General features: G+C 35.7%; 1 protein-coding gene across 4 annotated transcripts in view; it reads right to left on the bottom strand.

Annotated features, from left to right (window-relative positions):
* LRBA (LPS responsive beige-like anchor protein) overlaps positions 1–23,928 on the bottom strand; it is a 725,807-nt gene that overhangs the window by 80,076 nt on the left and 621,803 nt on the right. The gene's annotated exons all lie outside the window — the stretch shown is intronic.

The following is a 23,928-nucleotide window of genomic DNA, read 5'->3' as shown; positions in this document are numbered from 1 at the left end:
TTTATACCAACAGATTAGATCTCGGGAGCGATCCTTGTAATTATTGGATTATTATTCTATGTAATAATATCAAATTGGACTGAATATTTGATGCTATAAACATAACAGTGTCCAATAAATAATGAATGAACATAATCAAGTTTTCAGTAGAAATGCTGGGCTCAAGATCACTTCCAATTCATCACCACATTCCCAGAGTTACAAGCACTGTACCTAAAACACGATAGGTGACAATAAATGTTTGCTGAACCTAATAAAGTTTAAAAACCTAAAGAGTTTTCACAAGTGGAGACTTGTTTTTTTAAAGAAAAGTATTCATTCGTGTATTATTTAATGCTGTTAAAAATTATTCCAACATAAAACCATTATGGGCTAGTCTATCAATAAATAATGTTATTTGAATAACAGAGCTCTCAAACTCTGAAGTTTAATTTGAAGTGTACCAAGTTACATCAGGTAATGTATCACACTGAAATTCTTATTTTCAGAGTCATAAGTGCATGACTGGGATGCATTTTTGGTGTGGCTTAATGCTATGTTATCAATATTATGAAAAGAAAACTGTTGGTCTTAAAACAAAATTGACCAGCTTGTCTAGCAAGCAACCAATAAGATATATAAATAATCTCGTGACAAAAGATGTTCCAGAAGTTCACAGGTGTACACTTGTGTAGATATGTGCTTTATTAAAATGAGGGCCTATGAATAAGAAAACTGTTTATAGTTAAATTCAAATAATATATTTCCTTTAACTAATAACATTTAACACGGCTTCATAATATATCATATATCATAAAGTGTAAAAATAAAACTCTAGACAATTCTCATATTTCAAAGTATATCTGGACTGAAATAAGCCTTAAACATATTTAGCTAGTTTCAATGTAAAAGTTACTGTTTAAAGCATCTCTTATAAAACTCACTATATTTATAAATTTAGTAAACAGCTAAGAGAGCACAAAACTTCCTCCTATTTTATTTGACATAAGAGAAGGGATTGTAATAACTTTCAGTAAATTTTCAGCTACTTTAAGCACATGGATTTGAAATTAATCTGAAAATCCAGGAACTACTGATGCAAGTTGCACGCAAAAACTGATCCATTTGTTTCATTAATTTAGGCCTTGATAGTGATGGGAGTGTGGGGTGGGGGTGGAGTACATGTTTAAAGTGACACATAAAAACAGCAATTGTCTTAATTTGTGTGCAGCGCTCTCTACACAAAAGCCCTAAATATGTTCAAATTAGAGCAAGCTGCTTGATTGTCACTGCGGTCTCATGTCACATTAATGCATGACAAACATTAAACCATACACTTAAATGGCAATTTATATCATTTAAATGTTTACTGCCAGACTAGCTCATCACTCATTTAAATGTGACTTTCTGACAGCTAATTTCAGTTAATTTTCTCCAATTCACTTAATTAGAACTTTCAATCAGGGAAGGACCTGTACATATCTTTGAGCTTACATCCTTTTTAGTTGTCGTTCAAAATCTGAGTTAATAAGCTGCTGAAAAGCTCTATGATAATAGATGAGCAAGTAACATCTCTGAGTCTACAAAAATGTGTGAATCTATGAAGCAAACTCACAGTAGGTACTGTAAGGAAGAACCTACACTTATTTATGTAAATAATACTCTCGCCAGTAGTTTAAATAAAAAACGTTTAGTTCATATATACACACTATTGAAACGATAAAAAAAAACCCTGCATCTAAGCTAATTAAAAATTAATGATTTTAAAATTGTTTAATAAGATAAAACAGTCAGGAGTCTCCTGAGTGTCGGTGGTGTTGTGATTTCAGACTATAAAATTCCAGAAGGCTCAGCAAATGATGCAGTACAAATTTTCTCAATATTAAAGCTCTAAAAACTAGGGCAATTTTATTTTATGTGTTATCAATCAGAATTGTGAGCCTATTTAATGTTGATTACTTTTTTACGCACATTCAAAATGGTGAAGTTGGTTAGATTTAGATGCTTAAACCTTTACATCTTGACACCACATCAAAATGTTAAGCGAAAATGCTGAAATGACAGGCGCTATGTTTGCATTATGGCAGAAACATGCATGCAGAAATGGCCACAGTGTCACAGTTCAGGCCTCCCCTTACCCTGTTATACTGGCCAGTCCTTAAGGGGTTGCCCAGTAATTTACCGCATTATTGGCAAAATCTCTTCCAGAGGTTGATACACACGTTACTTTTATAAATAAATTTTAAGCACATTTTAAAAAGCTAAAGCAGTCTTCAGTTATTTCTCACAACAGAGCTTTTAAAAGGTACGCACAAGGAGAACTACCATGGATATATGGGAATTCCCAAAAATTTAAAAATCATTTTAGTACAAAGTCAGTTCAGGACTTTTAACATTGATACCAGTGAGTGACAACTGCCTAACCAATACTGTATGATAATAAACAAATAAACAAATGCAGTTACTGAAGACTTGATAGAAGAGGTAAGGACAAGCAGGAGGAAAGTATTAAGGGTAAAAAAATACAAATAATTCAAAATGGAAAACCCTGGGAATACATTTTATAACTTCTGTTTTTGAGATTCAAAACCATTAACTTAAAAATTCTTTAATTTCTCTTTCATAAGATTTTTAAAGATACTCTTTATATAAATACTTGGTTTATATATACATTTTTCATCACAAAAAATATAAAAATATGCCAGTGGAATGCTAAGCATCTGAGATTTTTCAAAGCCTTTAGGACAGACAGTCCTCATTAAGACTGGAGTTAAATACGGTTTGCAGCGAGGGGATAGTAACATTCTTCCCATGCTGCTCTCAAACCTAGCCAATCAATTGTTAGCACTCCCCTAGCAGGCTAGACATCATTTACATCCAATGTGTGCTCTGAGTAAAATTTGTAAAAAAGAAAATCCACTAAAATGTCCAACACAATACAATAATATTCAACTCATCTGAGTTATTATAAAATAAATCAGTAACTAATGTTCAATTGTTAAGGTTCAAATAAGACTATGAAAAGACTACTGTATGAAGGCTCACATGAATTGTCAGTCCAATCCAGGGGGACTCATATTAGTCTTGACAAACTGTCTTGGGGCTGATATCTGTTTTTTTAATGAGATCTATTAAGCAGAGTCTAAAACACTTGAGATATGCTAAAAAGTACAGTATACAGATGTCAAATACAAACACTTATTAGTAACTTTCATTTGTTTGGTCCACATGCAGAACATCAACAAATTAAAGGCTTAATATTATAAAGAAAATAGTAAATTATTCATAAATAACTCATTTGTGTAGCCCTGTGTCAGAAATAATTATAACATATATGAATATGTGTCTAACAATAAATCTCACTGAAAGATCGCAATCTATGTTTTCCTGAAACTAACCCATTAAGGAAATGAATTATTTATTGCTAAAAAATGTTACACAAAATTATTCTTATCTCTTATAGTGGAGTCAAATAATGCAGTAACTTAGGTAGAAATCATTTGCTTTTTCAAAGAAATTCTAAGCTATTTGAGGATAAAAATTCTAAAATATAAAGCAATCACATGTTCAGTAATCTAATCATGCTCTAGAAATACTCTAGCAATTGCATTTTCAAAAAATCAAATTATTTTCTAATGCAAAAGATAGGTAAAATCAAGAAAACCAATTTCAATGAACAAAAGAAATTATTAGATAATTGTTTACCTCATGATCAGGAAACCTTAATTGTGTATTATTTGTGTTTCTCTTACTTGTAATTCTCAGATTAATGCTAATATTTACTTACACTTTTGCTAAATCTTCTCATATCATGCAATTTTTGAAAAGCAGCTAAATAAGAGCTACTGGTATCTATAGGATAAATAATTTTTATAAAAGTCAAATAAGCAGGTCAAATTTTATTTAAGTATAGAAATAATTATATAACTAGAAGGAAATAGGTTTCTGCAGCCCAGGTACACATTTATGCATCCCTATCTCACTATTTCTAATCCCAGGCTTTGAGAAGGCCTGATTCTGTTCCAATATATAAAATGTCATAGCTGTAAGTTTCAAATAAAATAAAAATCACTAACTAACTCTCTTGACTTGATATGCATTTAATTATAAGGTGTATTTAATCATATTGTAATAGTTTAAAGCATAAGAATTAGTTTTGGGACTTTCTGTACATGTAATTAAGAGTCTTAATTCATTTGAGTGTAGATAGTACTAAGTTTCAAAGGAGTTAATGTTTGGATTGGCAAAAATGTTAATATACAACATTATGAACTTGGAATTTTGAAGTATTTTTCATTTTAAATACATGTAATAAGGTCTTCTTATAACACACACACACATGTGCACACACACACACACAAACAAGATTTAAAATGAACTGGTCTGTTATGTTTGCATGTGCTGGATTTCAAACACTAGTGGTAATGTTTCCTTAACATTGATATATGACCTTTGTAATTTACATTGAAGAAAGCTGTTTTTTTCAGCCTAATTAGAACTGTTTCAAATTTTCCTGCTAAATATATGATATAAAGTCCTTTCAACTTTTTTATTCTAGAGTTTCTTTCCATGTCAACTTTGTTCCAATCAAAATATGCTTTGAATTAAATGATTTTGATTGAATATGTGGATCACATTTCACTTCTAAGATTTAAACTCCAAAAAGGAAAAGTTTAGCCTGTTCAAACAAAGCAAGAGCAGCCACTTTGCGGAAAGCTATTCACATTTAAGAAGACTGACAAATTGTTTGTGTGCACCATTAGGTCTAGTTTCTGCAATAGTTGCCAGATTTCCTGTCCCTCTAATAAGATACATTAACTCCTTAAATGCTGGCTCTGAATTCATGAAAAATCCAAGTAACTCCAGCAAATTTTTAATTTACCTATAATTTCCTTTTCTGAAATAAACTGAAAAAATAGGAAAGAAAAATTGCTGTTACATCAAATTTTGTGAGAAAGAAAGGTCAAGAAAAAAATCAATACTGGACAGATACAAATTCAGAATGTGAATATGCTTTCCAAATGGGATTTTTCAAGATGTGACAAATTCACATTAATCCTTGTCTTTAAAAAATGCATTTAATTAACCTATTTAAGGTTAACGCAGGTGAAACGCAGCAGTGAAAATTCTAAAGTATTTGATAAACTATAATCTAACATGAGCTTAACATTCTCCCATATTGATTACAAATATATTACAAAATGGTTCAGAATTCAGATATTTACCATAATGTAAAATATAGAACAAAAATGTAAAACAGATTTTATATTAGTTACAGAGAAAAGTTTAACTTTGGGACTTAAATAGTATGCATGAAGCTCTGACATGAAGAACAATTCATGAATGCCAAGGGGGAAAATAAAGGAGCATTAAGGATCTAGAAAAAATTGTGGGATGCTAAGAATAAAAATTATATCTTATAGTTAAAAAGAATGAAATTTAGTCAACAACATACTGAAGTGTGGACTGAAAGACAGAGAAATCACTAAAGGGGTTCTGTACTTCTAAACTGCCCTTGAACTGCTGGGCAAAGGAGAGATTGTGCAGCCAACAGCACACTGCTCACTGCTACATTTATACCATTACTGAAGAAAAGTGAGTTAGTATCATATCTTGATATAACCATCAAGCACTTGTGCATCTTTTGGCAGGAGAATCATTCTGTCTACGATTGTTATTGTGTAGTTTTAAATGGAGTAGTCAACCAGCTGTTATATATTTCATACACTGAAGGCCATGTTTCCTTTGAAATTCATAGTTTTAATCTCAACTGAAGTCTGTATTGCTGTGCGCCAAGATCAAAAGGATTAGGCAAACTTGTACAATTACCCTTCTTTTCAGAGAGATGATTTTTTTCTAATGTTTAAAATAGTCCTATATGCTGACATTTTATCCAACTATTTTCTTTAGAGCTACAGAACATTAAAACATTTAATTAACATTTCAACCTTAGGTCACTCTTAATCTAAAATCTAGGAATTCACGATGTACAGATATGTTAAACTAGCTACAGTGCAACACACTTAGGGAGATGGAGCTTTTTTAAAAAATCTAATAAGGAACGCTAGAGAACAATTAAAATTAGAGGATAGATATACCCATCTAATTTATCATTTGCTTACACTTTGCATGCCCTGGTTCAGAAAGCAATTCACAATACTTATATTAATGAATAGGTATCAATATAAAATAAATTTAACAAAAGTATGGCAATGCAAAACTAAGGGTAAGAAGTACATAAAAATTGTGCCATGAAATTCTGTAGAGTTGTTAGAGGTATGCCATGTATTTGACATTAAGCTTTCTAACAGGCAACATAAAGAAGGAAACAAGAGCACTTATAAGAGTCAAAAGTGACTATAATGTAAAAACAAACCAGATGGCCTAGAAAAACACATTATTTCTATTCCTGAGATAAGAAATTCCTCCCGTGGCAATATGATGGAATCCAGGTATGTGACTCTCAGAGGGACTGACTTAATCCTGGGGTAGATCTGAAGTATGGACAAATGGAGAAACTACATATTCTTCAGGCAATCCTGCATAAATAGTATTTCTCTTAGGTAAGGCATTGGATGGTAAATTCTAGATTACATTCTATGACAAGTACCTGGAATGCAGCCATTTTATTGTGTCAGTAAATGGAGAGCCACATGCTTCAACAACAGCTGAACTGAGTCATAGGACTAATAATCTCTTTAAAATGTGAGCAAACAAATGCCTCTGTGAAAGACACAACAAGTCTCTATGGGAGGTAAGCCCACCTTCACTTGGAAGGGTAGCTGTCTTCCTTAAGACTAGTTCAAGATTTTCCTCGGAAAGAAATTCTGGATAAACTTTCCCACGTGGATAAATGGCAACAGAAGCTTCTAAATACCAATCATGATATTCAAATACATATTGATGTTAAAATGTTTTAAATCACCATACTCAATGCTCAACTCTTTACAAAGAATTAGTAAAGTATCCCTGGAAAATTAATTTGAGGTATTCTAAATGGCTGTGATGTTCTCTAAGATAAACTAGTTATAAAAATACATACTTAAAAAAATAAAATACTAATCCAAAATTCTTTGTTATCTGCCTAAGTATAGGAAATAAAAGAATAGATTTCCGCTTCAACAATCATAGAAAAATGGATTAATTTGCCGTTGGAACTGTTGGAGGTTTTAATTTTATAGTTGTTTATTAAAAGGAAAACAAAACCAAAAAAATTTAATCCCTTCCCATTTGCTTATCCGCATAGATCTGATAAATACTAGCAGTCTCTTGCCTTTGAAGATGGCCAGACCAGAATCCCTACTTATTGCCAGATGTAGTTTAATCCCACAGGGACTTCAGATAAAAACAAGGAGCTGTCTTCATGGCACCAGCAATTCCCTGGACTGACTGCCATAAACTTATATTGGCAAATCAAAATTCTTGGCAAAATAGAACACTTATTATATCACCACTTCCAAGAATATCCAATAAAGAAAAACTTGAACTGAAGAATATGGATGCAAATGCTGAATATTTTTTTGAAGCACTGACAAGTTCAGCCAGAGAATTACATCTGTAGTTACTTTGTGTGTTCAATTGTATATATGTACATTACGTAGGGTAAAGGTCTCTTTTCATTCTGCAACTTTTGATTACTATCAGCAGCTCTGTCATCCATTCAATCAACAAAACTTTATAAGGTTTACTTATAATGGTTTTACTATCAGTTCTGTTCTACGCTACGTTCTAGGGAAAATGAGATGAAATATCCCTTTGGAGAGTAAGGAGGTAAAAAGTCATCTCTAAGATGACTGTAGGGCTTCCCTGGTGGCTCAAATGGTAAAGAATCTGCCTGCAATGCAGGAAACCCAGGTTCAATCCCTGGGCTGGGAAGATCCCCTGGAGAAGGAAATGGCAACCTATTCAAGTATTCTTGCCTGGAGAATTCCATGGACAAAGGAGCCTGGCAGGCTACAGTTCATAGGGTCGCAAAGAGTCGTACAGGACTGAGCAACTGACTTTCACTTTTTTCAAGATGATTGTAATAGCTTATGTGAGAGGTACTGAGAACCCTGATCAAGAAGGAAGCAGCAGGAGTGAAGAAGAGGGACAGATTAAACAAAGATTTAAGGTGTAAGTTCAAAGCTAGTGGAGGTGATGGCTTTCCAGTTGAGCTATTTCAAATCCTAAAAGATGATGCTGTGAAAGTGCTGCACTCAATATGTCAGCAAATTTGGAAAATTCAGCAGTGGCCTGGAAAAGGTCAGTTTTCATTCCAATCCCAAAGAAAGGCAATGTCAAAGAATGCTCAAACTATCACACAATTGCACTCATCTCACACACTAGTAAAGTAATGCTCAAAATCCTACAAGCCAGACTTTAGCAATACGTGAACCATGAACTTCCAGATGTTCAAGCTAGTTTTAGAAAAGGCAGAGGAACCAGAGATCAAATTGCCAATATCTGCTGGATCATCAAAAAAGCAAGAGAGTTCCAGAAAAACATCTATTTCTGCTTTATTGACTATGCCAAAGCCTTTGCGTGGATCACAACAAACTGTAGAAAATTCTGAAAGAGAAGGGAATACCAGACCACCTGACCTGCCTTCTCAGAAATCTGTATAGGTCAGGAAGCAACAGTTAGAACTGGACATGGAACAACAGACTGGTTCCAAATAGCAAAAGGAGTACGTCAAGGCTGTATATTGTCACTCTGCTCATTTAACTTATATGCAGAGTACATCATGAGAAATGCTGGGCTGGAATGAAGCACAAGCCGGAATCAAGATTGCTGGGAGAAATATCAATAACGGCAGATATGCAGATGACACCACCCTTACGGCAGAAAGCAAAGAAAGAAAAAAAGAGCCTCTTGATGAAAGTGAAAGATGAGAGTGAAAAAGTTGGCTTAAAGCTCAACATTCAGAAAAGTAAGATCATGGCATCTGGTCTCGTCACTTCATGGCAAATAGACGGGAAAACAGTGGAAACAGTGGCTGACTTTATTTTTTTGTGCTCCAAAATCACTGCAGATGGTGACTGCAGCCACGAAATTAAAAGACTCCTTGGAAGGAAAGTTATGACCAACCTAGACAGCATATTAAAAAGCAGAGACATTACTTTGCCAACAAAGGTCCATCTAGTCAAGGCTATGGTTTTTCCAGTGGTCATGTATGGATGTGAGAGTTGGACTATAAGGAAAGCTGAGCACCAAAGAACTGATGCTTTTGAACTGTGCTGTTGGAGAAGACTCTTGAGAGTCCCTTGGACTGCAAGGAGATCCAACCAGTCCATCCTAAAGGAAATCAGTCCTGAATATTCATTGGAAGGATTGATGCTGAAGCTGAAACTCCAATACTTTGGCCCCCTGATGCAAAGAACTCATTTGAAAAGACCCTGATGCTGGGAAAGATTGAGGGCAGGAGGAGAAGGGGACAACAGAGGATGAGATGGTTGGATGGCATCACCGACTCAATGGACATGAGTTTGGGTAAACTCAGGGAGTTGGTGACGGACAGGGAGGCCTGGCGTCTGTGGTTCATGGAGTCGCAAAGATTTGGACACGACGGAGTAACTGACTGAACTGAACTAAGATGTAAGTCATTACTTATACCACCAACTGGTTACCAATATGAGAGGTGAAGGGTGACACCCAGATTTCAATTTGGACCTTGACCATATTGGAGAAGTAACAGTTTACATGGTAAAAGATTAATTCAGTTTTGAACTTAACATTTTGAACACTCTTTTATAGATTTGATTTTAACCATAAGCCTATCTTGGGTGCAAATCTGCTAACTATAATAGAAATTTGCATTCTGTTTCAATATTAAGATATGTCCATGTTCAATACTGAGATGTCTGAGCCAAAAAAATTCTAGGCAACAAAATAACCATCAGATTTTATACCAGTGATGTCCAGCAGGAATATAATGCAAGCCAGATGCGGAGTTTAAAATGTTTTAGTAGCTGCATTTTAAAAAATAGGAAAAATTAATTTTCAATTTTATATATTTAATCAAAGATATCATTTAAACATATAACCAATATATAATTATTTTGCATTAAATCTTAGAAATCTGGTATACAACTTATACATACAGCACATCTCAATTTAGACTAGCCACATTTCAAGTGATCAACAGCCACACATGACTGGTGGTTACAACACTGGGCAGTGAAGCTTTATTCAGTTCCAAGTACTGACTCTGCATTCAAATTTTTACAGCGTTTTTATATAAGAGTGAATTCAGGAATTAACAGTATTTAACACTTAACAAATACAGCTTCTCTTACTTAAAAAAAGATAAACCTTACAAAGCAAAAAGCACCTGTAGCAGACAATAAACTGACCTTTGATACAGTTTTGAAGTGGTCATTACAATTGTCAGTGCCACAAAGAATGGCTATATTTTAGGACATGACAGCAGAGATATAGTATCTTCACTTGTGAAACAGATGCAATATTCTGCAATGTATATTATTTAGCCATTTATAAACAACTGAAGAAATGTGGCAGCATTCAAAACATGGCACTATGAATACTCTAACAATAAAAGTAAAGGGCTAACATTACCAATTATGATGTTATCTGCAAACTCTCCATCCTTGAAAGTTTGTAATTAGAATTCTAACACACTACCTACTCAGCGGTGTCACCGATGTACTTTAAGAACTAACATATAGCTACAAACTATGATTTAGTATAGGAAACACAATGTTTGCTGAAAATCAATTATATTAAGTGAGTAGACAATGTGGATGCATTCATAAACCTCATAAATAGCTCACTTCAGTAGCAGATGACACTAGCCTCTGTTTGCCCACTCCTAGAAATCCCGTCACATCTACAGTAACAGTCTATGATTCTCTGAATAACAATAAACTGTAGGTCTGACTCTTTCTCAATCACTGATGGAATAATGACTAGTAAGTGCGATCAGTCTTGTTTAATTATTTTTAGGTAGCCATGAATACACAGGCAGTATGAGATCAACAATGTAAATGGCTTGAAAGAATCATGTAAATTTGTTACTTATGCTCACTTACCTCACTTTCGCTTCTTAACTAATCTCTCATCTGTCTGTTATAGGTACACCACCAAAAATGTTTTTGCTAAAATTACCACCTCCATCTGTCCGAATCCTATGGAGGATGCTCATCACTTCACCTCTCAGCACTGTGGTACTTAGGTTTCTACTCTAAGCTTCCTTGATAACATCCCTCCAGATTTTCTTTCCACATTTTTGATTCTCCTTCTTACCTTTTAATCGAAGGCCTTTCTCATCTGTTGACATCGTCAGTGTGCCTTATCCTCATGATTCAGTCCCAGGCCCTTGTTTCTGATATAATTCAGACCAGATGAGCCAGACCTCAGCTGCCTCTACTGACTATCATGACCATCTCCAGGGTCTCAAGTCCAAAACGTTTGCCTCAGGTAATGCAAACATTATACATTATATATATATATGTATATATATATATGTATATATATATGTATATATATATGTATATATATATATGTATATATATATATGTATATATATATGTATATATATATATATGTATATATATAATGAAGAATTGCCTCTCTTAAACTTGCTGTCTTGCTTGTTTTTCTGATGATGAATGTAAACTTTCCTCCAGTTAACTAATTCAGAAATGGGGCAGTCATCTGGACAGCTTTTTCTTCTCCCTCCAAAACATCATCTATTCAGATAATAAGCCTTCCAAGTATCTTCAAATTTGTTTTTTTCTTCTACTGTGACTATCTTCGGTTCCATGCTTCATTATTTCTTTGCTCAATTATTCCAACACTATCCAAACTGTTCTCTTTCTCTCTAAAAATCCACCTCCCCTCATTCAATTCCAATCTAAAACCTGACCAAGTCACTACTCTCCCTAAAATGTTGTAGTAGCTCTGCTTTCTCTAAAGCAGCGGGTCTCCAATTTGAATAGCCACTAAGGTCCCCTAGAGGACTTGTTGGGACACAGACTGCTGGGCTCCTGCCCACACAGTTTCTGTTTCTATAGCTCTGGAGCTGAGCCCAAGATCTGCCTTTTTAACAAGTTCTCAGGTAAGAGTGACGCTCCTGGTTTGGCAACCACCCTGTGGGCACCACTATCCCAAAGATAAAAGTCCATCTGACTTACAAGACATTATGGATTGTTCATATACTCTGCCTCCAGTCTTATCTCTCTGTGGGCATCACTCACAGTCTCTTGCACACATACTGAACTCTACCTTCTGAGTTAAGCTGAGTGCACATACTATACTGTAATAACATCAAGATCTTTGTTCATGCTGCTTTGTATCTCTGTAACCCTTTCTGTCATCCTGCTCCCCCCTTGGTGAACTACTACTCATTCTTAAAAGACTAAAATCAAATGTGATTTCCTTGGGTTAGGCACTGTCCAACCTTTCCAAGGTAGCAAAATAAGGCATTTCCCTTGGGCTGCAGAGTAAAAAAAGCAATTATAACTATGTATGGTGATGGCTGTTAACTAGATTTAGGGTGATCATTTCATAATACACAAATATTGAATTATTTTGATGAACACTGGAAAGTAATGTTATACATCAATAATATCTCAATAAAATTAACATTAAAAATGTATATACACAAACAAATAAAATATTAAATGCTTTAATAGTAGCCTGCGCTTTTTCTTTATGGTATATACCACAAGTATTATATTTGTTATATGATATATTATCACAAGTTATATATTTATTTTTTTGGTTTCTTATTTACTATTCATCTCCCTCACTGAACAATACGGTGCAAAAGGGCAGGCAATATGCTGTCTTTCTCACTGCTATATTCCAAAGACTAATAAGTTGTAGGCACTCACTAAATATTTGTTGAATGAATAAACAAACACATCACTTAATCTATTTCTTTAATTAGTTACTGCCATGTCTGTTTGATCTTCATAATGTCAGCAAAAAAGGGCAGGTGTCATATTCTTCCAATTTTGTGATCAGAGACCTAATTACCCACTAGGCCCCTAATAAATGTCTGCTGAATGAATGAATGACATTTAAGAAATTCTTGTGATTTAGCACAATTCAGCATCTATGCTGAGGGACTACAATCTTAAAGCACTGTATAAGCAGCATGAAATTAACAATAGAAACTTTATCCAGTTGATACTGTGCTAATTTGGGAGAGTTTTAGAAAATGTGAAGAATTTCTGTGATTACTAGCCATTACAAATGATTTGCCTATAGTTAACCATACAATCAAATTTGGGATAGGCTGATTACATGGAAAAAGGAAAAAGTGAAGTGTATATTACGGTATCATCTTTCATGTTTTCTTTTTTCTTGAACAATGTCAGGAAGATGGATGCAAATGAAGTCATTCATAAATCTGACAAGGCCTCTAGAAAGCCAACAATTATGTAAGGAAAAGGCATCTGTAGGTTAACTTGTAAGAAACTCACTACCAACTAAAAAACATTATAATTACACTGGCACTTAACATTTAGTGATTGTTTATAATATGCCCAGTTTTATGTTAAATGTTTTACATGGATTATTTTACTTAATTTTCATAGTAATCCTATGAGATAAGCACTATATTTTAAAAACTGTTTTACCAATGAGGTTAAGAACGCTAAGTAAATAGACTGTCACACAGCTAGTAAATGTCAGAGTTACAACCTGAATTGAGATCTGACTCCCGAAGCCATGTTAGTATACGTCCTTTTGAAAAATTCTGAAATAGAATGGTATATGCCAAAGTTGCACTATTCCAAAAATATGAAATCTTTTATACTAACAATTATTTTTAATGGGTTTCACCCAATACCACTGGGTAACACTAGTATTTTTAAAATTATTTTTATTGGAGGATAATTATGCTACAATATTGTGATGTTTCTTGCCACATATCAACATGAATCAGCCACAGGTACATATGCTATGTGTCCCCCCACCCTGAACCACACCCTTTCACCTCCTTTGTCACCCCATCCCTCTGGGTTGTCCCAGAGCACCGGCTTTGGGTGCCCTGTTTTAAGCACTGAACTTGCACTGGTCATCTATTCTATATGTGGTAATGTATATGCTGCCGTGCTGTCCTCTCAGATGATCCCACCCTTGCCTTCTCTCAGAGTCCAAAGGTCTGTTCTTTACATCTGTGTCTCTTTTGTTGCCCTGTATCTAGGATTGTCTTGGTAACACTAGCATTAAGTATTGCTGAGTATACACCAAATCTGATGTGCCATGTCAACCCAAAGGCTTTATTTACAGATTTTACTGTTCTTTCAACTGGATTTCATTTTTACACTTGCTTTTCAAAACTAAAACTTTACAGTTCATTTTTCTACCTTCCTCACTAGTAGCTGAATTCCTGGAAGGCAGAGATTGTAGCTCATTCGTGGAACTGAACACATAGTAAACACTCAAAAAATATTTATAGAGCTAAATAAGAAATTATATTCTAGGCTTCTTTTCACTAATTTAACTGTATATTATGAGATTTTAAAAACTGAATAGAAAAACTCAACAGTTAAACAAGACAGAATACCAACATGTTTGTTAATTGCTAAGTCCAAAGACTCTTAATAAAGAAGCAGCTGAATTATTTTGGTTTGAGAATTAACAGCAAGAATTCATTCTGCTAGTTTCTGAACAACCATGAACATTAGAAACATAAAACAAAATGTGACTTCATATATTTTAAAGTGTATCATATTTTGCTTTGACACATAAGGCTATTTGATTTCTTTTAAATCAAACTACCATGCAAAAAGAAAGGAGAAAATTTCTCTCATTTCCTATTTAAATAAACACTTTAACTACCAAATTTGATACATGTTTTTGTTAATTTTTAGAAAATGTTTTAAATATTTTCATGTAATAACACTGTCTCAAACTACTCAGGACCCTGAACTACACATTTTTCTTTCTTTTTTTTTTTTCTAAAGTACAGCACAAATATTATTTGTCTTTGTGATTTTAGTATCTCTTAAATGTGCCACCTGGCAATCACTTCTAAATTAAACTACTATAATAATAAACAATAAGGTCAAACATAAAACTGTTTTGAGACATCTTTAAAGCTTTACAGGTAACTGCTACAAGCTGGTAAAACACACTAGAATACTGTAATACCAGAGTTGGAACCACTACCTTTATTAGGTTAGGAGAATTGGATCAAGGACATAGATGTATTCATTCTGAGAGACCACCATTCTCCTCCTTTGTTTTCAAAAATAAAACTCTCCTTTATACAATGTCTACTGTTGCAGTTAAACTCAAAGGATACAGTTATAAGGTCAGAACCTATCAAATACGTATTAGTGATAAAAAGCATTGAGATTTTCCTTAAATATGTAGGCGAAAAGACAAACAGCAAGGCAAGAGTTAATTGAAACATTCCTCTCTGGAGCAACTACATTGACGAGTGGGGGCTGGTGGCTGGCGGGAGGAGGGCGCTAGGCAGAGACATCCAGAGTTAATCAGGGAGCAAATCCAAAGCCAGGCATGGATAGGCCTCACTAATGAGCCTCAAGTACCCTGCAGTGGTTTTCAAACTTAACTGGCTTCAAACGATGCCACCCCATGACAGAATGCAGCTAGCCATAAGAGGAGGGTGATTAGAATAAATGACGGGAGTAATTAACTCTGATGTGAAACCACCTGATTGGAAAAGAGAAGCCAAGAGCTATTTAGCTGATGGTCCTCCAGTAGAGAAAGGAAGCTTTCCCTTTCTCTTCTGTGGGTGTTCAGTTAGAACTCAACTCTTTCAAGCAGGTATTTGGTAGCGCTAATGAAAAGCAGCTTTCATTCAAGGGCCTTCCCATTCATTTTGAAAGGGGAAGAAAATAAAAGCTTCAAAGTAGAACTAATTTACTTTACTCCCCTACCTCTTAGTGAATTTTGTGTTAGTCAAGTCTGCATGACTATTTATGCTAACAGTCTGCCTCCAAATAATGTCATCAAATAACAAAAAAATTGTTATTTATGAAATAATCAGCTAAGAATGATTTTAAAGCACTTTAAACTTTCCTTTCTTCAAAAATACTTTACATCACCATGTGTGTTTTAAGTATATACAACCTTTATTTCTTACTCATAGTCAATAACTCTGAAAAAATGTTTTACACAGAAAACTTGAAATGCATAATAATTGTTGATCAGTGTCAATACTTCCTTCATAAAGTCCATTGGGACCATTCTTCCTATAGCAAGAGATCCTGGAGTAAGGGAGAAGGAAAGAAAGCACAAATGGTATATACATTTGCTTTTGAAGAGAAAAAAAAAAGAATGTTAAGGCAAGGAAAGAAAGAATATGTATTTTTTTTACAAAAAGACAGCTTTCTTAAAGGGGAAATTGAGCCCAAGGATCCACACTCTCTAGTCTGCTTTATTTTACAAAGAAGGGAATTACAAAGACTGGGGGCATTACTACCTGCTGTTTTACAAGTAATCATCAATTCATTGGGCCGGTGTTGTTCTGTACCTGCTGAGTTAATGTTCCTCGACACGCCCCTCCCCCTTAGACACATTCACAAGCTATCCAAGAACAACTCCGGTGTAGTAGCACATGTAACTTAGCGAATGTTTATGCCTAAACTCAGATTTATTTGACAGCTTTACACCTTTGGGCATGATATAATTAAATGTTTTGACAGCTAAACAAAAACTGTATAAATTTAAAAGCTATTAGGAGCTCAGCATCGAGAATCAAAATGAAGTAATTTGCTTATACCCGAAACCATTTTTAGCCACTCATTCCAATAAAAAGCACAAGAGAGGGGCAAATGTCTATTGAAGTGTTTTAGCTAGTTCCTTCACATTTCTTCTATGGAGAAAACTCCACTTATAAATACTGACAATGACTTTCAATGACCAACAAAGGGAACATAACCAAATTTAAGATAATTAATTTAACCCTTCAGTTCAATTCAGTTGCTCAGTTGTGTCCGACTCTGCGACCCCATGGACTGCAGCACGTCAGGCCTTCCTGTCCATCACCAACTCCCAGGAGCTACTCAAACCCATGTCCATTGAGCCGGTGATGCCATATAACCATCTCATCCTCAGTCGTCCCCTTCTCCTGCCTTCAATCTTTCCCAGCATCAGGGTCTTTTCAAATGAATTCTTAACATCAGGTGGCCAAAGGATTGGAGTTTCAGCTTCAACATTAATCCGTCCAATGAATATTCAGGACTGATTTCCTTTAGGATGGACTGGTTGGATCTCCTTGCAGTTCAAGGGACTCTCAAGAGTCTTCTCCAACATCACAGTTCAAAAGCATCAATTCTTCAGCACTCAGCTTTCTTTATAAGGGTGGTGTCATCTGCATATCTAAGGTTATTGGTATTTCTCCCAGCAATCTTGATTCCAGCTAGCATTTCTCCAGTCTAGCATTTCATCCAGTCTAGCATTTCTCATGATGTACTCTGCATTTAAGTTAAATAAGCAGGTGACAATATACAACCTTGACGTACTCCTTTTCCTAATTGGAATTAGTCTGTTGTTCCATATCCAGTTCTAACTGTTGCTTCCTGACCTATACAGATTTCTGAGAAGGCAGGTCAGGTGGTCTGGTATTCCCATCTCTTTCAGAATTTTCCACAGTTTATTGTGATCCACACAAAGGCTTTGGCATAGTCAATAAAGCAGAAATAGATGTTTTTCTGGAACTCTCTTGCTTTTTCAATGATCCAGTGGATGTTGGCAATTTGATCGCTGGTTCCTCTGCCTTTTCTAAAAGTTCATGGTTCATGTACTGTTGAAGCCTGGCTTAGAGAATTTTGAGCATTATTTTGCTAGTGTGTGAGATGAGTGTAATTGTGCAGTAGTTTAAGCATTCTTTGGCATTGCCTTTCTTTGGGACTGGAATGCAAAACTGACCTTCTCCAGTCCTGTGGCCACTGCTGGGTTTTCCAAATTTGCTGGCATACTGAGTGCAGCACTTTCACAGCATCAGCTTTCAGGATGTGAAATAGCTCAACTGGAATTCCATCACCTCCACTAGCTTTGTTCGTAGTGATGCTTCCTAAGGCCCAGTTTAGTTCAGTAACTCAGTCGTGTCCAACTCTTTGCGACCCCATGGACTGCAGCACGCCAGGCCTTCCTGTCCATCACCAACTCTCGGAGTTTACTCAAACTCATGTCCAACGAGTCGGTGATGCCATCCAGCCATCTCATCCTCTGTCGTCCCCTTTTCCTCCTGCCCCCAATCCCTCCCAGCATCAGGGTCTTTTCAAATGAGTCAACTCTTCACATGAGGTGGCCAAAGTATTGGAGTTTCAGCTTCAGCATCAGTCCTTCCAACGAACACCCAGGACTGATCTCCTTTAGGATGGACTGGTTGGATCTCCTTGCAGTCCAAGGGACTCTCAAGAGTCTTCTCCAACACCACAGTTCAAAAGCATCAATTCTTCGGGGCTCAGCTTTCTTTACAGTCCAACTCTCACATCCATTTGTGACCAATGGAAAAACCATAGCCTTGACTAACTTGACCTTGTATTTAGCTATTTTCTATAATTTTACAATCAGCAATACTAAAAAGGCACAAACTATACATCTTTGTAGTATATTATTTAAAAGGCCACTATGTGTTACTTGAAAGGATTCAAAGCAACACAAAGTAAGTGAGTGGTCCATTAGGCTCAACCATCAGTGACTCAGGAGTTAGTCTTCATTCTCCAAATCTGCTTGGTTCCAGATTTTCACAGTATTCTGTGCAGCCTATTCCTCTAAGATCCCAATTCTTTCTTCTTGCTTCTCAAAGAAGAGAGAAAGCACGATGTCCCTAGGTCAGTGCCTACCTTCAGAAAAACCCACTATTAATTATCCGAGCTTTAGAACACGTTTCCATCAGCAGTACTACTCAAACAAAATTAAAAACCCCAGATGCATCTCTAAAAATGAAAAATAAAAAAGAACTTATAAACCTATAAAGAACCTATAAAGCAAAACTGTTCATTAAACTATCTTTTTTAAAAAATGCAAGGCTGATTTATATCTACTATATTACATCACAGTATCATTCTGGGAAGCACTTACAGAGGTTATATAATCTAACAAAAAAGTTCAAGTTTAAACAATATCTAAGTCAGAACCATTACTGAAGCATTTGGACTCTATCAAATATATAAAAACATTTAAAATCTACTTTTCATTATGTAATGATGGGGGATATGCTACCCTCTCTAAAGTAACAATGATCTGTTGTTTATTTTTTTAAAAATCAGTGAAATGTTTGGAAATCAGTTCACATCTCCTATAATGTTTATACTTCACTTTATCATGCTCTTGGAAAGCCAGTTCTGAAGGAAGAAAATACTATGAGCCAAACCCTGTTTAGCTTATACATGCTGATGTCAAGTAATTTAAAAAACATATTTTATAAAGAGCTTCTTATGTATACATCTAAAAACATTACTGCATTACCCAATTCTCCTCCTCTCACTCTTGTGAACAGGATGGATGTCTTTTTGTTTACCATAATTGGATCTCCTGGGATATAGCCTGAAAATGGCTTTAACTTTTTTGAGTTTTTAAACATCTGACAGTGTATGGATTGTGCGGATAAGGAGGTGGTACTTGGAAGCTGATAACTGAAATCTGGCTTTTTTTTTTTTTAATTAAATTTCATTATTTTTTTGACCGGGTCACACGTCTTGTGAGGTCATAGTTCTCCGACCAGGGACTGAACCCGGGCCCTTGGCAGTGAAAGCATAGAGTCCTAACCACTGGACTATCAGGGAATTCCCTGGCTTTTTCTTTTAAATAAGTGAACTTTGAGTCAGATCTTGTAATTATTAGTTATAAGGCTCAATATTCCTAGTTGATGGGTAGCTGTTTGAAGACTTAGTGAATTAAGACCCAAAGGGAAATATTACTTGGTATAAAATAAGAAATTGCAAAATAGTTACTACATATTGGACATGTCCTCTTCTTAGGCAATATTACCTCAGTGTCTTTTTTAAATTGTTCTCCATGGACAAGTTATACATCTGACAAAGAGGTACACTTGTCTGATAGACCTACTGATTAGAATGAGATAACCAGTGGAACTGATCTGATCTAAAGCAGACAAAGCGCAGGGACGAGACTTTAACCCATGCTGCCTTTTTACAGATAAAAGATCTATGTTCAAAGCATTTAGAAACTGCTCTGGCAGCTCCAGGGATACAATGACCTTTGGCTGAGATCCACTGAACATTAATAAAAATATCATGCCTAGTAAAATATACTAATTTAATAAACCTAAGACTCCATTTGACTGTAAGATGAATCTTTATTTCATGGATTGCTAAGAAATGAAAAGAGCTGCAAAATAATGATATCAGAATGCTATATGATGTAGAACTTTAATGTTATACTGATTGAAAGAGCTATCAGACTTTTTAGACATAGATTTTATTAACTGTTACACATAAAGAAGAAAATATAAATGTAATTAATTGGTTACTCATAAAATGTTTCAGAGTCCAACTCTTCTGAATAACTTCCTGACCTGAAGTTGTTGAAATCTATGTTTTTCCTCACAATACTGTTCTTATGGCCTTTAAGAGCATCAGTGATGCAGCATCTTTTAAAGAGTTTTCCACTATTACCTCTGGATTTTTCTTCCAAGCCTCAGACACGCATTTTTACAAATTTTGATGCTGACACTTTCTTGATATCCCCGCTTTTTTTCTCAGAGCTGTCAGCACACTTCTTGTGACTACTTTACCTGGATCGTCTTCTAACTGTGCTTATATATATATTAACTATGATTCCTCTATCTGAACACCTCTACTGTGGTAATTCATGATTTAGTGATTGGGGAACAACAAAAATGCAAAGATAATACATTCCTTATAAAATGACTGCCTGGTTTAGAGTAAGTTCTTACTAGATGCCATCTCCCTTTCCAGTTCTCCTATGTACTGGTTAGCCACCAAGATGGGAGTCCCCTCCTGGAATTCAAGCTATCGCTGGCTTCCTCTTATACAGAATACAGCTGACATGTGTAACCAACTGGACATAGCAGAACTGACACAGTGGGACTTTTGAGACTCAGTTGTAAAAGATATTGTGCCTTCCAGCCTTCTCTACTTTGGATGGCTTGGCCTGGGGGAAGTTAGCTGCATATGCTGAGGAAACTCAAGCAGCTCTATGGAGTAGGCCCTGTGGTGAGACGCCGTGGACTCCTGTGAACTCATCAATCTTGTAAGTGAGTTATCTTAGAAGCCCCAGTCATACCTTTAATGACAGTAGCTTCAGAAAATATCTTGACTACATTCTCATGAGAGGTAGAGAGCCAGAACCACCTAACTAAGCCATTCTCAAATTCCTGACCCAAAAAAACTGTTTAAGATAGAAATGCTGTTGTAGCTGTTAAATTCTGGAGTAATTCATCAGACAGCAATACAAAACAAACACATTTTTCCATCCACTTTTTCCTTACACTTGCTTGACCTATTTTAACCACACAGGACTCCAAGGTGCTTATCTAGATTTTTTTTTTTAATTTTACCTAGATTTTCTTTTACTAGACTATCATCAATTTGACAGTTCTCATTCCTATTTTGTTAATCCTTAATCTTGGTAAATTCCATTACCTGCTGTTCTAGTTTCTATACATGGGCTGCTATGCTTCATTACAGAAAATCAAAACAAATACTACTGATTTTACTGTAAATCCAAGCTCTCTATCTCCAGCTGGGGCTCAAATTCTACTCTGATTATTTTTGTGTTTCGAATGGCATACTCCCTTCAGTGGCTGCCTTAAATTACATACCTGCCTCACATTCTTTCTCAGTAGATTATCTGGCCATTGACTTCAATAAGAGGACATCATAAATTTTTTCTTGTGTTTCTTCTCCATTTAAAATGTTTATATTTCAATCATACCTCTCCTCTTTATCCTGCACTTGGGGGTAAGAAGGGTTGTCATATCTCCTAAAGTTAGTGATCTGCCTAGTTTTCAATTTCTCCCCTTGTAAATTATTCCTTTGCTGAGATTACTCAGATTCTCCTACCTAAAAAGAATCTTTTCCTTAATTCCCTTACCATCCCAGAATCGTCTCTTATTTCATTGGATATTATACTTCTCAAAAGAGGCCATATTCATTCACTCATTCTGCAATCACTTCATCCCTTCGCTCAATTCCTTGAAATCTAGATTTCACCATACTGTATTGCAACTTTCCATTTAAAGTTGCCAATATCCTCCCTTTTAAGTCTAAAATGGTTTCCCTCTATGAAAGTGAACTATGTGACAAAGATTATTTGTCACTCAGTATTCACTCTTATTTTCTTTAATAATAAAAATCTTAGCCAGAGACACATTTACCACTCTTCATTCTAACTTGACGAGGCCATGTGATCAACTTATAGTTAATGAGATATGAACAGAAGTAAATATGTTCCACTCCCCCTTCATATTCACTGGGAACAGAAGCAAACAAGACCTATCCTGGGCTACCCTGGTAACTCAGCCGGTAAGGAACCCGCCTGCAGCGCAGGAAACCCTGGTTCAATCCCTGGTTGGGAATATCCGCTAGAAAAGGATAGGCTACCCACTCTAGTGTTCCTGGGCTTCTCTGGTGGCTAAGCTGGTAAAGATTGCGCCTGCAATGCTGAAGATCTCAGTTTGATCCCTGGATTGGGAAGATACTCTGGAGAAGGAAACAGCTACCCACTCCAGTATTCTTGCCTGGAGAATCCCCATGAACAGAATGATCTCTGTTCGTTTCCAAGGCAAACTATTCAATACCATGGTAATCCAAGTCCATGACCCAACCAGTAATGCTGAAGAAGCTGAACTTGAATGGTTCTATGAACGGTTCAACACCTTCTAGAACTAACACCCAAAAAAGATGTCCTTTTCATTATAGGGGATTGGAATACAAAAGCAGGAAGTCAAGAAATACCTGAAGTAACAGTCAAATTTCGCCTTAGAGTATAGAATGAAGCAGGGCAAAGGCTAACAGCGTTTTGCCAAGAGAATGCACTGGTCAAAACAAACACCCTCTTCCAACAACACAAGACAATACTCTAAACATGGTATTGACATCACCAGATGGTCAATACCGAAACCAGATTGATATTATTTGCAGCCAAAGGTGGAGAAGTTCTATACAGTCAGCAAAAAGAAGACTAGGAGCTGACTGTGGCTCAGATCATGAACTCCTTACTGTCAAATTCAGACTGAAATTGGAGAAAGTAGGGGAAACCACTAGACCATCCAGGTATGACCTAAATCAAATCCCGTATGATTATACAGTGGAAGTGAGAAATAGATTTAAGGACTAGATCTGATAGACAGAGTGCCTGAAGAACTATGGACAGAGGTCATGACATTGTATAGGAGACAGGGATCAAGACCATCCCCGAGAAATAGAAATGCCAAAAGGCAAAATGGTTGTCTGAGGAGGCCTTACAAACAGCTATGAAAAGAAGAGAAGCAAAAGGAAAAGGAGAAAAGGAAAGATATACCCATTAGAATGCAGAGTTCCAAAAAACAAAAAAAGAATGCAGAGTTCCAAAGAATAGCAAGGAGAGATAAGAAAGCCTTCCTCAGTGATCAATGCAAAGAAATAGAGGAAAACAATAGAATGGGAAAGACTAGAGATCTCTTCAAGAAAATTAGAGATACCAAGGGAAATTTTCATGCGAAGATGGGCACAATAAAGGACAGAAATGGTATGGACCTAACAGAAGCAGAAGATATAAGAAGAGGTGGCAAGAATACATAGAAGAACTATACAAAAGATCTTCACAACACAGATAACCACAATGGTGTGATTATTCACCTAGAACCAGACATCCTGGAATACAAAGTCAAGTGGGCCTTAGGAAGCATCACTACGAACAAAGCTAGTGGAGGTGATGGAATTCCAGCTGAACTATTTCAAATCCTAAAAGACAATACTGTGAAAGTGCTGCACTCAATATGCCAGCAAATTTGGAAAACTCAGCAGTGGCCACAGAACTGGAAAAGGTCACTTT

Source organism: Cervus canadensis, chromosome 1 (genome assembly GCF_019320065.1).
Source record: "Cervus canadensis isolate Bull #8, Minnesota chromosome 1, ASM1932006v1, whole genome shotgun sequence".
Classification (NCBI taxonomy): domain Eukaryota; kingdom Metazoa; phylum Chordata; class Mammalia; order Artiodactyla; family Cervidae; genus Cervus; species Cervus canadensis.
Note: the sequence above shows the minus strand (reverse complement) of the source record. Positions and strands in the feature narration are given on the sequence as shown.